The sequence below is a fragment of the Mesoplodon bidens genome, assembly GCF_964165515.1.
Source record: "Mesoplodon bidens genome assembly, chromosome: 10".
NCBI lineage: Eukaryota > Metazoa > Chordata > Mammalia > Artiodactyla > Ziphiidae > Mesoplodon > Mesoplodon bidens.
In genome coordinates, this window is record NC_138172.1 from 23,077,349 (window position 1) to 23,096,154 (window position 18,806).

The 18,806-nt window shown below is 37.7% G+C and overlaps 1 protein-coding gene across 6 annotated transcripts in view; it reads left to right on the top strand.

The window, feature by feature from the left end:
* The window catches only part of SUCLG2 (succinate-CoA ligase GDP-forming subunit beta), a 304,560-nt gene that overhangs the window by 182,033 nt on the left and 103,721 nt on the right, over positions 1–18,806 (top strand). The gene's annotated exons all lie outside the window — the stretch shown is intronic.

Consider the following 18,806-nt stretch of genomic DNA (forward strand, 5'->3'; position numbering starts at 1 on the left):
GAAGGGCCTTGGAGAATATGTGTTTGTTCCAGAAAACAAAGAACGCTTAGTGTTTTTTCCCCTCTTCTTAAATGTACCTTGTCAAACAGGCCATGTTAGCTTAAACAGGAAGAAGAGGAAAGTGTACAAATGTGGTAACTAATTCATATTAAAGCACACACACAACACAGCTGCCCTTTGAATGGTTCACTGGCCACCAAGATCAGGTGCCTGCTGAATTAAGAGCATTTGGATAATTGACCTTCCATCTGAATAAATTAGAATAGGTTAGATTTGATTGACTACATAAAAATTTAACTCATAAAAAAAAAAAGTCCCTTTCTCCTTCTTAGCTGCTTTGTTGTGTTGAGTCTCAAAGGTAATTAACCATGTGTTTTTCTTTCCTAATCACAAATTAGCAAACTAGAAAGGAATGGTAATACGTAGATGTGCCATTTCTTTTTTAATTGAAGGCCTCAAAGGACTGTATGACAGACTGAGTTGTTTAAAGACTTTCTAGACGGGCAGCGTGCTTAGGATGTTTTAATATGCATTGAACATTCCCTACCATCCTGGTGGGGTTGTTAGTGTGATTCTGATCGTTGGGGCAATTGGGATGTGATGTTCTTGGGGTACTTTTTACCCTTCTGACCTTTGCTCAATCGAGGCCACATGCTGATGCATGAGATGTGATGTGATGAAGACCATGCTATATAAGCAACAAACACAAGATTACTACTTTAAAACAGTCATGGAATTGCAGAGCTGACAAGGACCTTAGACAGCCATGGGTTCACTTGCTTTTCTTTATAGATGAGGAGACACAGGCCAGTAAGAGGAAATGCTCTGTCTTCAGATCAGAAACTAAGCTACTGGATGTTGTATAATGTACAGAATTGTTCTTATACAAGAAACCCTAGCTCCTGCACTTAATGATGTGTGGCTTTATTCAAATTAGGTAAACCCTTCTATAGAAAGAGGATATTTTTAATACCTAATTTTTAGGGTTGTTATGAGATTGAAATGAGACAAATGTCTATAATGCATTGTTTTGGTTGTTGTTGCTGTGTAGTAAACCATTCGAAAACCTAGTGGCTTAAAACTAACCATTTTATTTTCTCATAATTCAGCAATCTGGGGTGGGATCAAGTGGGCATTTCTTGGTGTTCACTCTTCTTGGCTGCGTTCAGCTGGTGCGTTGGCGGTGGCTGGGCTCAGCTGTGATGCTCGGGCCGTTGGGCTCTTTGCTCACCCCCATGTTGTTTGCTCACCCCCATGTCTACTTCTCCATGTGATCTCTCCACATGGTCCCTTTTTATGGCCTTTCCATCAGGGTAACCAGGCTTATTATGTGACACCTGAAGGCTTCCAACAGGACAATAGCAGAGACTGCCAGGCCTTCTCAAGATATAGGCCTAGAACTGGTACAGCATCTTTTCTGCCATATTCTAGTAGCTAAAGCAGATCACAGGCTCAGCCAAGATTCAAGAAGGAAGGCACTACAGTAGATCCTTCATAAGTGTTAACATGGCTCGGCGTGGGACAATGATACAGCAGATCATGACAAGGACCCACCTCTGTGCCTGGTGCATGCCAAAGGCACAATAAATGTTAGCCACTCTCTTTTGATGTAGTGGTACTACTAAGAGTTGTTTTATTGTTTGGTGTTGCTACTGTTATAAGTAGGCATAAAATGGAAAACAGTTCATAGAGAAGTTTTGAAAGATTAAGTAATTTTATTTTTATCATCTCCTAAATATATCACATCATTATCCAGAGTTTTCCTGGGATATCCACTATAAAACTACAGATGGAAACATATTATTTTTACTAGAGCATAGAATAAATTTCCTAATTCAGTAATTCTCCAATAAGTTCCCCAGTTCTCTAATTCAAGCAGGTCTGGGTTGTGGCCAGAGATTCTACATTTCTAATCAGTGTGACATTGGGAATTATAAAATTGAAATTATTCAAGTTAGAAAGTTAATTTCTGTACTTTCTCCCCATCAAAAACGTATTTTACAGTTCCAATATATATCACTTTAGAGCATTACATATTTAGGAGCAGCAAGAAATGAAAAATCTCCTCTTTTCCTCCAGTGTGATCCTTCCCCTGTTTCCAGGTGATTTTCCTGCTCCTGATGTAGAGAACCATACTTGGAGAAGCAAGGCTATAGTCTACAACTCAGAGGCCCTGGCCTTTACTAGTAGCAGCACCTAAAAATGGGTATCTTTAGGAGGCCCCATTCTTTAAGAGCAAGTTACTAGTTTGTTTTGTGGAGGATATTTGGGAAATGTTTGGATTTGATGAGCCTTCCCTGTCTAATGTTCATACACTATTATTTTATGACTGCTTGAATGCTTTTCTTTGGCAAATGCTCTTTGTCTTAATAATTATAAAAATTATTCACTTGCAATTTAAAATTTTCAAAGAAGAAGAAGAAGGAAAATAAACTGATAAACTGGAGTCATTCATGTCAGTATTAATATTTTGGTGTGTATTATCCCAGACTTTTCACTTTAATATCTTCCCCCACCACAAACACTTTTTCCTCTCTGGCAGATATGTGCATTTGCTTTTAAATATTCACAACCAAAAGTCTTCAAGAAACATTTAACCATTTTGCGTGAGAGAGAGAGAGAGAAACATAATGATCTATTTTTGCTAATATGTTTTAAATTTTGCATTGTTTATAGTCTCTCCTTAGAAGCTTGAAATTAAATTTTTTTCCTTACTGATTTTGATTCTTTCCTGTCTGTCTTACATTGATTTCACCTCCCTGTGTTTCTAGTGAAGCCTGAAATTATCATACTCTTGAGTTGAGTGTGTTTTTTCCTGTGCCCTCACATTCCATGGACGGCACAACAACTCTGTTCCTATTAGTTACACCTTCCCCTACTCTCTACATTCAATCCAGTTTTCCAATAAACCTTTTTTTTTTTTTCTTTTTCGGTATGCGGGCCTCTCACTGTTGCAGCCTCTCCCGTTGTGGAGCACAGGCTTCGGATGCGCAGGCTCAGCGGCCATGGCTCACGGGCCCAGCCGCTCCGCGGCATGTGGGATCTTCCCGGACCGGGGCACGAACCCACGTCCCCTGCATCGGCAGGCGGACTCTCAACCACTGTGCCACAAGGGAAGCCCTCCAATAAACCTTTGAATAAGGGTTTATACTGGGACTGAGTAGACAAACATCTTGTTCAGTAACATTTGAGGAGTATTGGTTTCCTCCATAGAGGAACCTATTTTCCTGTGGATTTTCTGGTGTTCCCTCTCTAAGACCTGCCTGTATTCTGACCGTTGCATGTAATGGGCCATATATTTTTTACTCAATTAATTATTATTTTGGTTGGTAGTAAGGGCAATGAGTCCTATGTAGTTTCATTTAAGATATTCATGTATTTTGGAGGGGGGGAATGACACAGTGGCCAGACTGGATACCAGAAGTCCTACACCATACTTTGGTTTACATCTCACTGCCCAGAAAGTAGTCACATGATTCCGAGTTGAAAAGGAGGCTGAAAAATATCACAGAGTTGACATTCTGTTGAGATTCTGCAACTAACGAAGAAGTAAAGAATCAATGCTTGGTACCCCAGTACCTCTGCCTTACACTAGTTAATGTCTTGGCAGTGAATGATCACTGATGGAGGTCTTACTACTTCCAGTGGTTTGATGGTATACCTAAAAATAACAGTGGTGATGGTACCTTAAATTTAAAGAGCACTGGGTAAAACAGTGCCCCATACCCCAAATATCCATAGGGCAGAGTGAGAGTGGCATGGTGAGGACTTGGGACATTGTGCTGTTCTCATTGGGAGTGGAACACTAGGTAGGAGGACAAAAATGGAAAGACTCACCGTTTTTGGTGCCCATATTTGAAAATCTTCAGTCCTCATTTTTACACTTTCTCTGCCGCATTCCCTAATAAGATCTCTATATCATCAGTGTTTTCCTTCACCCTGTACCTGGAGCACATAATAGTGTATTTTGATTAGAGTAATTATGCTAACATTAGGAATTATAAAATACAAGTTGTTTAAGTTGGAAAATTAATTTCTTCATCCTCTCTCCACCAAAAGTATTTTGCATTTCCAATATGTATCACTTTAAAGCATTTCATTTATAGGAGCGGGAAGAAATTAAACGTCTCCTAGTTTCCTCCAATCTTGATTCTTTAAAATAGGCTCCCTTTTTAGTCAGGGGTATTAAAATGAGTTGGTTAGGCAGTTATGAAAAATGCTTGTAGTGGTTTATGCCCCAGATCCCAAGTGTACGTCAGGTGCAAAACCTGCAGAAGGATGGCCCACATGACCTCTGCTTACTGAAAGGATGGGAAGGGTGACCCAGATGTCGCCACAGTGTCCTTTTTATCTTAATCCACAGAGCTCAGTTTCAAGTTACACATTTAAAAATACTTGATATAGGGGCTTCCCTGGTGGCGCAGTGGTTGAGAGTCTGCCTGTCGATGCAGGGGACTCGGGTTCGAGCCCTGGTCTGGGAAGATCCCACATGCCGCAGAGCAACTGGGCCCGTGAGCCACTACTACTGAGCCTGCGCGTCTGGAGCTTGTGCTCCTCAACAAGAGAGGCCACGACAGTGAGAGGCCCGCGCACCGCGATGAAGAGTGGACCCCACTCGCTGCAACTAGAGAAAGCCCTCGCACAGAAACGAAGACCCAAGACAGCCAAAAATAAATAAATTAATTAATAAAAAAAATACTTGATATGAGTCAGAGATAAATGGAATAAAATATTATACAAAGAAATAGAAAACTTGGAATAAGTAAACCTTAAAGACTGAACATAGACCCTCCCTAAGGACCACAAACAATGTGTGAACTTTAGTGGATCCTGATTTGGGTATATGTGGCTATAACACATTCTTGGGGTAATTGGGAAAATTTTACTATGGACTGCATATTAGATAATAGGGAATTACTAGAAGTTATAATAATACCGTGATTGGTTGTTAGAGTGTCCTTATCTTAGGAAATGCATCCCAAAGTATCTGGGGCAAAGTGTCATTACATAGGTAAGTTACTTTGAATGGTTCAACATAAACAATACATATGTGAAGAGAGACAGAAATAAAGCAAATATGGCAAAATATTAAAAACTTAAATATAGGTAGAGGGCATATGGGTATTCTATACAGTTATTTCAACCTTTCTATATTTTTCTATATATTTAATGTTTTTTGTCCTTCAGAAGGCCAAAAAGCATTGCTTAGTAAACACCAGTACAAGCACAGCCTGCTGTTCATGCTGCTCCAGTTCCCAAGCTTGCGTTTGATTATCATTTATTAAACATCTACTGTGTATGCCAGGTACTATTCCAAGTGCTAGAGATATAAATAAGATATTGTCTCTTTACGTCAAGAGCTCATAATTTAGTATGTATCTTTTACTACTTTTATTTAGTTCTAAGCCAAATTCTTATAAAATCTTGGGAATTAAAATTATTATTTGCATCTGCTTACACCTAAGCAATGTATATTAATCTAAGGCTGTTGGCAGTCAGCCCTGTAACATCAAATTTTTTTGGTAAGTTTTATGTAAGAACAGTAGGCAGTAATGGATATGTTTAATGTGTTTGAACATAAAAGTGTGACAGTGACAATCTTGGGGGTTTGTACAAGTACATGTTGGCATTCTGGACACATTTAAATGTATTTCCAATATTTGCAGTTAGAGTTGTGTTTGAACTGGATAGTCCCATTTGTAACCGATGTGCATGTGACCAGTGAACAAGTTTCCAAGAGGCAGAGCCTTTGTAAAAGTCATGTGGCTGATATGGATCCTCCATTAGGGAATGAGTTTCCCACTGCCTGAAAATAACTGTGTTGAAAGATCTTTTTCCTACTTTCTAATTTTTAGCCAGGTAACCAGAAAGGCAAAAAAAGAAAAAAAAACAAAAAACACCATCTCTCTAAACATTTTCTTTGCATTATTCCTTTGAAGAAGAAAATGTTCATATAGCTCAAACGTCATAGCATTTGAAATCCAGTGTTGCAGTCCTTGCTGATCAGCTCCAAGGTAAAGAAAGGGAAAAATATGCTGAGTATGAAGGGCAATGCAAAAGAAATAAATGATTTCAGGATTATAGTTATTTTAAGGAATGTAAAGGAAGGGGACTAGGAAGGTCTACTATAGACCTTCGTCTGTGATTTGCTTTGAAAAGGAAATAATGCTAGATGCTTCCTTTAAAACACATCATATCATGCAATTGCAAATGCAACTGATTTGACTAGAAGACTCTTACATCCACCAAATCTGCAAAATTAAAACAGTATTCGTGACTCGTAAACCAAGCTACTAATTGAACAATAATTTAAAAATGTAGACCTGAATAGAATTTCGGCCACTGAATGACAATTAGATGAATTTATTAGATATTTTCTCTGAGATACAGGAGGGTCTTGGGTTGGATTTAGTAGCCTCTACTTGGTTAGACACACAATAAATATTTGAATGGAGGGAGGAAAGAGAAGAAAAGAGGGAGGAGGGAAGAAGGGAGGGAGGGCAGACAGGCTAAAGTGGCTGTGGAATTATTTAGTTACCTTGATGAAGAACTTGTGATAATTAATTTAGAGACTTACTGAAAGTTACTTCTTGTCTCCATGTAAGAAAGTGTTAGATAAACTAGTAGAAGGAAAAGGATTTTTAATTTGTTAATAGAATTGTTGAGAGAACGTTGCCACCCTGTTAACACAGAAGCATTCATTTAGATAAAATCAATGCACTAATTATAAATTAGTCTCATTTTTGTAAAAGCAGGGCCAAAAGTTTAGAAAATATTCCAGTAGGTATAATTCATGGCCATACATGGAATATACTTGAAACTCATAAAATTTTCAAATATTGTGATAATTCATGCCCTTGATTAGTGTGTATTTTGTTCATTCCCCAAGTTCATATAAAGGAATGGGGATTTCCTATAGGCAGCCATGAAGTGGGAAAAAGAATTATAGGAGTTCTTGAACTTAGTTGTATTAGAAGCACCTGGGGAGGTTTTTTTGGTTTGTTTTCATTTTTTTCTTTATGGAGGAGGGGAATTTCCCGAGATTATTTTTTGATTGCTCTGGAGTGAGGCTAGGCAAAGTGTCTTTCCAAGTTCCCAACTGATTCTATAGAACTGAGAGTAACTAGGCTAGAGCAAGAGTCAGTTAACCTGGCTTCTAGACCAGACACTGACGTTTTGTTTCTGTGACCTTGAACAACTAATGTAGTTATCCTCATAACTCCCTTTATTTAATTTATTTATATATATTTTTTATTAGTTTCTGCTTTATAACAAAGTGAATCAGTCATACATATACATCTGTTCCCACATCCCTTCCCTCCTGCGTCTCCCTCCCTCCCACCCTCCCCATCCCACCCCTCCAGGCGGTCACACAGCACCGAGCTGATCTCCCTGTGCTCTGCGGCTGCTTCCCACTATCTATCTACCTTACGTTTGGTAGTGTATATATGTCCATGCCTCTCTTTCGCTTTGTCACAGCTTACCCTTCCCCCTCCCCATATCCTCAAGTCCATTCTCAAGTAGGTCTGTGTCTTTATTCCTGTTTTACCCCTAGGTTCTTCATGACATTTTTTTTTTTGCAGTTTTTTTTCCTTTTTTTAAATTGAAGTATATAATTGGTTTACAATGTCATGTTAGTTTCAGATGTACAGCAAAGAGATTCAGTTATTTGTATATATATGTATATATATGTGTATATATATTCTTTTTCAGATTCTTTTCCTATATAGATTCTTACAAGATAATAGTTTCCTGTGCTATACAGTAGGTCCTTGTTGTTTACCTATTTTATAAATAATAGTGTGTATATATTAATCCCAAACTCCTAATTTATCACTCCCCCCTTTCCCCCTTTGGTAACCATAAGTTTGTTTTCTCTGTGAGTCTGTTTCTGTTTTGTAAGTAAGGTCATTTGTGTCATTTTTTTAGATTCTGCCTATAAGTGATATCGTATGATATTTGTCTTTCTCCATCTGGCTTATATTCAGAATCCCTGTTCTTCCAGTAACAGAGTTGGAGTATACCAGTAGTGTTAAGTATTTAGGAATTTTGGGAGCAGGTTGTTAAACTATTGGTAACTTGAAATTGGCCATGACTGGATTATTTACACCATGGTAACTGGGGTTTATGCCCCCAACCCAGAGCCAGTTTACCAGCCCCTCACAGACTATACTATCATTAAAGTTCTTTCAAAATTTAAGGTTCTGTGATTCTATGATGTGTTAGTTAGAAAGCAATCTTACATCATAGATGTTCTGAGAGATTTAACCATCATTTTAAATTGATGCCATGATATTGTGGGGGTAGGAACATTTTTCCTTCTACTCTTCGAGGTTCTTTGGCTGGTCTAATAGATAAATTGACATAAGACAGATTAACAGGAGAAAAACTAATTTCATACGTAGGGGATCCTCATAAAATATGAGAACTACATGTAAGTCAGGCAATTGAGACCTATATGCCATCCTTAGCTAAGGAATGGGTTAGGGGCCTGGGGCTTCATAGGGAAGGAGGGTAATTCACAGGATGATAACAGGAGATGTTTGGTACCTAGATGCCTGTCCTGCCACACAGATAGGTTATTCATATAAATAATTATCTGTGGTAATAGCTCTCTTTCTGGGCCAGGCCACCTGTATAAATTCTTATAGGTAGTTAGGGAAGAAGTAAAAGTTTTTCTTGAATCTCCTCAATTACCTTCAGCTCAGAACAATCCACATGACAAAGTGGCACATTTTGGGGTGGTCTATTCTGTTCCTCTTCAATATAATTGTCCCCAGAAATAAAAATCTAAGGCAAAGGATGAAAATTTTTATTTATTAAAACAGTCATTTTAATAGAATACTCTTATGTTGACGATTGTATCAAGAGCTGAAGAGTTCAAGGATACCAGATAGGTGATGCCTGCTAGGGAAACATAATATGAATATGAATAGTATGAAGTCACTAATGCCTAGTTTACAAGTGTTGGAGGTATTGCCCTGTACATTATTTAGAATCTACTGGATTTTTGTTTTATCATTCCTTTCTAATAGCTGGAAATAGTTAGAAATAGTTTCATGCTAGTTGTCTAAAGACTAGTTTACAAAAGTAAAGACCTAGTATCAGTATTTCACTTAGTTCATCCAATGGAAATCTTGACCTTGTGAGTATTGATTCATTTATTAAACTCTCATTTATTAAAATATTTCAGCACTTGTCACTGAGGAGCTGACATGAATTGTGTCTAAATGAATGAGTAAGATTGGGTAAAGAAAGTGTAGGGAGTGCACTTAAGCAGCTGAAACCACAGTTTGAAAAGCATGGAATCATGAACAGTGTTAGAAGAAGCATACATGAGGTGAAAGAAGGCTGTTGCAAAAATTAGACAGTGAGTAGAATGGTTTGATGTTAGAAATGAAAATCAGGCAGACGTGGGCCAATTTTAAAAATTTTCTCTGCTACCATTTGCTTACTATAAATTGAGAGTAACAGTAAGACCTTCCTCATAGAGCTGTTTTGAGGGAATATGAAATAAGCAAGTGAAATTCCTAGGACAGGATCTAGCATAGAGTTAGCAGTCAATGACTGCTGAATTACCATAAGGTCAAGGGGTGAATTAGGGTCAGGCCAGGAATGGCCTTTTATGTCATACCGAAGCCTTTAGGCTCAATGCTATAATTAATGGAGATTGTAAATGTTTTGTTCAGACAAGTTGTGCACTTGTGTGTTAGGGACTAGTTAGAGATAAGGAAGAAAGATGAGGATGGGCCAGATACATTAAGAAGGCATCCCCATGAGCAAAGGAGTTATGAAATGATCATGTTATCTTTTAGAACCTTGTTTCCAAAATTGTGGATTGGGACCTCTTGTGATTCCTATGAGAACTCTCTCTAGGTGGTTAAATAGCAGCATTAAATAACCATGACTCCTGGATAGAGAGATGGAAAGAAGTTTAGATATGTGATAGATATAACAAATGCTGTATTGGTGGTCTCTAGATGATGGGTACATGGGTTTTCTCTGCTCAGTTTTTTCACCTTCTCTCTATGCTTGAAAAATTCACAGTACAATATTGGAAAAAACAAGAAAGGTTATTCACTCTAATTGTCTTTTAGTTCTTGAAAATCACAAGAAAGTTTCTTGGTTCAGTAAGGCTTTAACACTTTGCTTTGGCTCAGAGCCACTGGCAAGATGTGTCTAGCTAGAATTTAATAAAAATACTTTATTTTTTGCATTTCTTGTTACATTCAACTTATGGTAATTAATACAACTTTTTTTTTTTTTTTTTTTGCAGCACACGGTCCTCTCACTGCTGTGGCCTCTCCCATTGCGGAGCACAGGCTCCGGACACGCAGGCCCAGCGGCCATGGCTCACGGGCCCAGCCCCTCAGTGGCATGTGGGATCCTCCCGGACCAGGGCACGAACCCGTGTCCCCTGCATCAGCAGGCGGACTCTCAACCACTGCGCCACCAGGGAAGCCCAATACAACTTTTTTTTATTGTTGATATTGTTACTGTTCCCTCCTCAAATAATGTGTTTAAGTTTTAAAATATTCAGTAGGGGCTTCCCTGGTGGCGCAGTGGTTGGGGGTCTGCCTGCCGATGCAGGGGACGCGGGTTCGTGCCCTGGTCCGGGAGGATCCCACATGCCACTGAGGGGCTGGGCCCGTGAGCCATGGCCGCTGGGCCTGCGCGTCCAGAGCCTGTGCTCCACAACGGGAGAGGCCACAACAGTGAGAAGCCCGCGTATCGCAAAAAAATAAAAATAAAATAAAAAATAAAAATAAAATATTCAGTAAACAGTAGACAGGTGGTGCATTGGTGTGGCAAAAAAACTATTGTAGAGGTGGTATATACATGACCTCCCTAGTAAAACGTTGGTTATTGAAGCATTTTAAGTGTCCTAATTTCTCAGAAATTAAATTATTCAGCTTTGAGTACAAAATGAATATAGTTTTTGGTTTTTGAACTTTCTCTGGTCACTGTTAAACTTCTATATGTGGTGATGGTTGCCTGTCTCTATGTTCACATTTCTTCAAAAGCTTATGAAAGCTAAACTCCAAAATAAAGCTTATTGGTTTTTTAGTGCTTATGGTGTGGCATCCTTTACTTGCTTTGGGGAATATTGGCATATTTCCTCGGGAAAATGTATATGTATATATATTTTCTTGAAATAGGAAAGAGCCACTTAATTAGAGTGATTTGCCAAGCAAGGCCTGGATTAGGTATAATCTATCACAGTTACTTTTTCTTTATAGAATTTTCTTTTCTTGATAGAATTTAGAAAACATCATAAAGTACATCACTTCTACAAAGTAAATATACAATAATGTGTTTCTGTAAAAGCAAAAAAGCAAGAAATATTCAGCAAGTCATTATTTTTATATTACTTTTGTCTGTCTATTGGTAGGATTTTATGTTTGTTACTATCTCAATGTAATTTAAGTTTTTTTCCATTACCAGAATCAATAAGAACAGAGATAAGCAGTCAGAATAACTGGAGTTTACCCACTAAAAGGGAGAGCTTTTTTTTCCCACACAGGACACCAGAATGCAGTATTCTCATGCCCTGTTTAAATAATGTAAAAGTATATTGTTTTCCAGAGTCAATTACAGTCAGAATTTAGATGTAAGTCTTCTCACTCAACACTTTGATGTGTTTACATGTATGTACACATACAGACACACACTATTTTAATTTGTTACTTAAATAAATGGACCCATCTTACAAGTATTCTTCTGTGACTTGAATTTTTTACCTAGTAATAGATCTTAGAGAGCTTTTGATGTTAATATACATGATACTACTTCATTTTCATGACTGCATAGCATTCTATAATATGAATGTTTGATCATTTATTACCCAGTCCCATCATGGTGGGTATTAGGTTGCTCATAGTTTTTTGGTTTTTCCACAGTGACCATCATTAACTAGTATTTCTTTATGAACATTTGTGTGTATTTTTGATAAATTGTTAGAAATAAAATTGCTAAAACAATGTATGAATATTTTAACTTTAGCTGTTTTTTTAAAACAAACTGTCTCAAGTTTTTATGAACTTTCTTCTCCATTGGCAAATATGTTGATTTGGAATATATTTTATTGGTGATCTAATAACCCTACGGTGGGAGTCAAAGTTTCCTCTTAGTATCTTGCTCATGTTTACTGTGTATGCACATTGTGTTATAGTCTGTATCCCTTCCCTCCCCACTTCTCCACCCATAGACTGTGAGCACATTAAAACCAGAGGTACTGATTTTTGTAGCTAACTCCATCTGTCCCAGTACGTGTCATGTAATAATTGCTCAACGAATATATGGAAGATGATGGGGAGAAAAACCCACTCCTACGCACTTATAAAATCATAATATTTTTTATATTCAGACAGTTGCTTTTCTGTAATGACTTGATAATATTTCCTCACATTGTTAAGAGTTCAGCTTTATAGTGAATTTTGTATTTAATTGCAGTATTTTATGGTACTTCTAGTATTATTACATTTGGGAAATGAGATAGAAATCATAGAAGGGAGTAAGTAAAACATTTCTAAAAAAATTAACTCAGTTTTATAGACCTTGAATTTTAGCATGTTGTCCAATTGAGAGTGATTCCTGTTACCATATGCATCGTGAGAATACACATTAAATAAAACTAGTGAACCAAAGTACAATGTATTTTTATGAGCTAATTTCTAGTGATGATTTTTTTAAAACTTGTTTGAAAAACTAATGTTGATCTTTAGATGTTAACTATTTTCTTCCTCAAATATAGACGATTATTTTAAAATTTGCATCTTATTAAAAAACCATTAAAGTCTGTAATTAATAGATAACCTGTCTTTAATAATTCATAATTCTAAGTAGTTAAAATGAATAGTGATTTTCTTAATATATATATACTTTTAAAGTGAAGTGCCCTTTTGATAACCAACATACTTTGAGTATCTGGCATGGTTTTGCCCAGACAGATGTGCACATATGTTATGTATCTGTGCACATACCAGATAGATCTAAATAATTATTATTTATGTATGTGACTTTTATAACGAGAAGGCGATACACATTCTGTATTTGTATTTTTATTTTGTCTGAATTAGGACTGGGAAATGATTAATTACAGGGCAATATTTCTTGTCAAGTTGTGAATAAATATGTTTAGCATTAGTATAGCTGTTTACAAGCAAGAAAACCCATACTGCTTGCCAAGCATTTGATAAAAAAATGCATTCAATTCACCACATAGTCTCTCTATAGGAAAGAACTTTATATTTGTGTGGCTTGGCACTTAGTAATTAAATCTCTAAACATTTTAATTAGTCTGAAGGCCATCCAAAGCCTTTGCTGTCATCTTGAAAACCGTTTCAGCTATAATAAGCATAAAGCTGTAGGGCAACCATGAGCACTTTCACAAGAGTCTTAAATCTAGAGCAGTGTTTCTCAAATTCCATTGTGCATTAAAAGCACCTGAAAAGCTTGATAGAACACAGATCCTTGTTTCTTTTTAACAGCTTCCCCCTTTTGATCAGACTCTCAGCGTTACTGAGAGATGTGATCATAGCTTAAGGCATTTAGTGCCACCCCATTTAGCGGTCTGAAGTTCTCGAAGCTTTTATTGATCTTCTTTGTGAGATTCTCAGCTCGTGATTTTTTTTGCTGTAGCTCTGTGGTATTCACATGTCTTGACTTTATGATCACAATTTTTAAGTCAGTCATTCTCTTTGTTCCTTTTCTGATGTTCTGGTCTTAGGGAGATCATTTGCTTGGTGTTCAGTGCCTGCAAACATACATTTAAAGCTCTTGAGAGAATATGACACACCGAGAGAGATTACTGTGATTGTTATAAGCTCCAGTGTTTGGATTGCCCTTCAAAGCCATGGTCCCCAAGACCCAAATCAAGCAAAATCAAATAAGTTAAAGAAACACCCTGTTGAAGGAGCCACCTTTTTAGGCCAAGTGGTCTTAGTAACCTTATGTAATCTTACATGATCTTAATGATTTTATGTATAACTGAGTTTCAACTTCCCCAGAAGTGTTAATCCAGGTACAACAGGTGGTGTTGGCCACAGCACAGACACCTCCTTACTCAGCTAAAAGATAATCAAGGTCTGTCCTATTATGAAGCACAAGGATTTTGGGGGGCAGCTATTGCTTCAGCAGCAGATTCTGCAGTACTTTCAAGACTTAAGGGGAGGTTCCTGATTATAGCCTCACTTACATTTACTCCTAACCAAGGGAATAGGGCATGTCAAAGGAAGCGAATCCTGAATCACGAATGCCTCCTGGTAATTGTCATTTGAATCTGTGGCTCAGGACTGGAAAGATGACAGCCATGGACACCAGTAAAATCTTAAAGGTCTCTAGACCACATCGGCAGTTTTATTCTGGTTACCATTGCCTTGTGTCCTTTCTTTGCACAGACCTTGGATGCAAAGTTCCCCAAGCTTGGGGTTGTTAACCATAGACTGGGAAAGACACCAGGGAGTGTCTCGCATCATGGACAGATCAGAGTTTTCTGATGACGAATCCAGCAGTCTGAATGGTTAACCGTCTTAGCAGTGGCCTGGGAGATACAGATGATGGCACTATCTTTCCAGGCCAATGCCAGAGCAAAGGAAAGAAAGAGAAGAAGACAAGATTTTATATTTGGTTAAAGTAGGAAGTCTTGATTCAGCATATTTGGAGGAAGCAGTCTACCTTGATGTCAGCCACTTCTCTTTGTCAATTTGAATGGAGGTCTCCAGCATTTGTACAGGACCAGATGTCAGGTGGTGTCTTCTTCAGCTGTGAGATGTATATACAGGGTTCAAGTCCATGAAGTTTGGCTGCCATCTGGGTAATGAGAGGGACCTGGTATCATCCCCTCCAGGGAGGTCCAAGGGCAGCCTTTGTTCTTAGTGATTCCACATCAGAAGGATGGGAGAACATTGGACACATTAGTTTGGAGAGTTGTAGCTAGACATTTTAGGAAACTAGAAGAATTCAGGGTCCAGTCCAGTTTACAGGTATATAACAAAACCTCAAAGACAATTAACAGGACTATAATATCTACAAAGGTGCAAATGTTTTTCTCTCTGTAATCACCCCCCATTTTACCAAAGATAGTCACAGTAAAACTAGCTTGTTTGCATTAAACTTGGCCTGATTATTTACATAAGTGCAACAAGAATAGTAATTGACTATATAAGCTCTTTTAAGATTGCTTGGCTGGGGCCTCCCTGGTGGCGCAGTGGTTGAGAGTCCGCCTGCCGATGCAGGGGATACGGGTTCGTGCCCCGGTCTGGGAGGATCCCATATGCCGCGGAGCGGCTGGGCCCGTGAGCCATGGCCGCTGGGCCTGCGCGTCCGGAGCCTGTGCTCCACAACGGGAGAGGCCACAGCAGTGAGAGGCCCACATACCGCAAAAAGAAAAAAAAAAAAAAAAAAAAAAAAAAAAAGATTGCTTGGCTGGAACATTGTAAGCAAAGTACCAGGTAGATCTTTCCAGGGAGCTTTATTGGCTCTGTAAAGTCAACCTTAATTCCTTAAAAGTGTCTGGTTATACCTGAGTCTATGCACATCTCTTTCAAAGCTTTGGTAATATGAGCACATGTTTCCAGTTGTGCCTTGTTACAAGGAGAAGAAATACTTACTGAACTTATGTAAATAACTATTTTGCCATGAAAAGAATACTCAAGAGTTTCCAAATTCTGGAGAGATCAAGTAGGGAGAAAAAGCAAATGTTTCATCTTTGTTTACAAAGGTACACTTTACAAATTGTTGTTAAGTTATAGATTGCTTAAGAGAAACAGTTTCTTTAGAAAAACAAAACATTAAGGAATCAGCAGTGATTCAAAAAAGAAGTCATAAAATTATTATCATCCTTAATTCATTCAGTCCCATGTTATTAATTCTTTTTCTGCTTGAATCCAGTTTTTTTCATTAGTTCTGGAAGTTCTTTTTTTTGTTTGTTTTTTAAGGCTTTAATGGCTAGCCTTTTTTTTAATTTATTTTTTTCTTTCTTTATTTTTTGGCTGCCTCGGGTCTTAGTTATGGTACGTGGGATCTTTGTTGAGGTATGCGGGATCTTTTGTTGCGGCACATGGGATCTTTCATTGCACTGCATGGACTTCTCTCTAGTTGTGGCGTGTGGGTTTTCTCTCTCTAGTTGTGGTGCGTGGGCTCCAGCACACATGGGCTCTCTAGTTGTGGCGTGTGGGCTTAGTTGCCCCACGGCGTGTGGGATCTTAGTTCCCCGACCAGGGATCGAACCCACGTCCCTGCATTGGAACGTGGATTCTTTACCACTGGACCACCAGGGAAGTCCCCAGTTCTGGAAATTCTTATCCAGTTCATTTTTATGATCTTGAAGTTACCAGAAACCTGTGTTTGCCAGAGTCCTTTCCATGAACCTCCTTGAAGATGAAGTACTTTTGCAGAAACACTTTTGCAAAGCACCAGAGTAAAACAATAACTCTCTGTAAATGACAAAAACTTTTTAAAAATGCTCATTGTTAAAGGTCTGGTGAGAGCTCATTATGTGGAATTGACAAGGAAATCTGGTTATTTCTGTAACACACAACATTTTAAAATGATATCTGTAATTATGATAACATTATACCAGGACATATCACAGTTTAGGAATTTTATTCAATTTTTGGAACACTTACATACCTATACAAATGCAACATAAAGAAAGCTTAGTATTGACAATGATTCCCATGCAATTTAACATATTAAAAATCCTCATTCGTTTAACACTTCTCTTTTTATAAGGAGAGAGAACAAATCTTTTGAGATATTCCAGGAGCTCTCTAGAAAATTCCAAAGTTAGTTCTCAGTCACAATTACTTCATTTGAATTTGATTTGGGGAAGTTTGTAAAAATATCAAAGACTTTGAAACACTTGGTCATTGAGGGTCACAGGTCATTGGAAATAACAGTTATGCATTTAACTGTAGTGACAATTAAAGACTTTGAAGACAAATGTAGTTGCTTAAAAAAAAAACGTTTAATGCTGATAGCTATAAAGACATGCCTATCTTAATTAAACCAACAACCTTAAACTGCCTTTTATACCAAATAATTTCTTAAATCACATGGACCTGAAATTCATTTATGTTAGTTTTTGTTATATTTCTCAGAATTTAATTTACATAAGTGCCTAATTTCTTTAAGCCAATTAAATAAAGCTCTTTTACAAATTACTTTTAGCAGTATCATCCAGAGGTAGAAACTATCATATGTCTACACCACATATAAATAGACACACATAAATAGACGCAGAGACCTTATAGTTTTGCTCCAAAATTTTAGTCATGAGATGGGTAGGATAATGCAAAACTCACTAGCTTATAAAAGAACAGTTGGGATAAGTTAAATTTATCTACTCAGATTTTTAAAGTTTAGAAGATACTTAAGATTTGTATTTGTCCTTGACAAGTAATCTTAATGTAGTTCTTCCAAGAAGGTCTTTGGTTTCCTAAGGCCAGAATTTTTATAATGTTTGCAAGCCTTTTGAGATAAATAGGGGTGGTTTCAGGATTGCTGTAAAAAAAATAGGTGAAATTTGAACTGTCTCTAGAGCTATATTTCTAGTTTTGTGAAGGTTTGCAAGGTTAGGATGGTTGCTCTCAATTCCTCAATACAGCCTCAATTCCTGAATTTGATTGTAGCCTGGCTGATAAAGGAGTGACATACACTTCCACCTTTGTTGTAATGTTTTTCTTTCCCTCTGGGTACATTTAGCTTAGAGGAAAAGGGCTTAAAATTTTTCTTACTAGGCTCTGAATATCAACTTCCGATTTGTTCTAAGTTCTGATTATAGAGTTAATAAATTCTTTTAGATACCGTGTCAGGTTTCAGATAAGACAAACAGTAAATATTTACAGACAGTATTAAACAGCTCCACAGACCCAAGGTGTCCCAAAGAGGGTGCAAAGGTTATTACCTTCCCAAGATCCAGAGTCACTCTCAACAATAGCCAAAAGAAAGAATTGACATCTGCATGTGCCGGGCAGGTAGAAAGCCAAGCTAAGTTTTTAGGACATGAAACGATGCAAGCATGAAGGCAATAGCTATTCCTAGGAGAAAAAGGATCAATAACCTATGGGTCTGGAGTTGGGAAAGAAGGAGCAACATGAAAATTTATTTTCCTCTCTTGACTGGGCCCTATAAGCAGAGATCATGGGAGCTGACTCTGGCCAGAATTTTCACCCTTGGCCGACTTCTGCCAGGTTTTCTAGAATCCCCTCTGTGGGCTCCAATGTCTACCAGAATTTGACAAGATTTTTCATTAATTTTAGTTATTCTTGGCTGTTTAAAGGAATAATGTAGCAGTTTACTAGAATATCACTCAGTTTTGTCAGCTCTGGGAGGGGCCCATACAGAGGCTCTTCTTTGAAGGTAGAATGGGGTTGTCTATTAGGCCATTAACTTGGTGGACTTTGCTTTATGGTTGTGTAGTCTTCTCAGAGTGGAAAAACAATTCAGACAGGTTATTACTTGAATGAGTACTCAAGTAAAGGAGGAGAGAGGGTAGCAGTAGGAGTTATTTCAGACTTAGTCTTTTGTTTTAGATACCTCATATCTTTAATTTTTCATTAGCCTTTCGCAACCATCTTTCAGTGAAACAATTTTGGGAGTTTGAAGCCTTTTGGAGGCTTTTGCATGCCAGTTAACATAGGTATCCTATTCTGTTTATTTATTTGGCAGCCCTTGCTTTCAAGTGCATTTTAAGATCATTAGATAAATGATCTTATCTAATAGGAATGTTCCTCATAATGGCCTTCGTAATTCTAGGTTGTTTTTAGGAAGATTCTGTCATTTTTGTAGATATTTATAGCTTC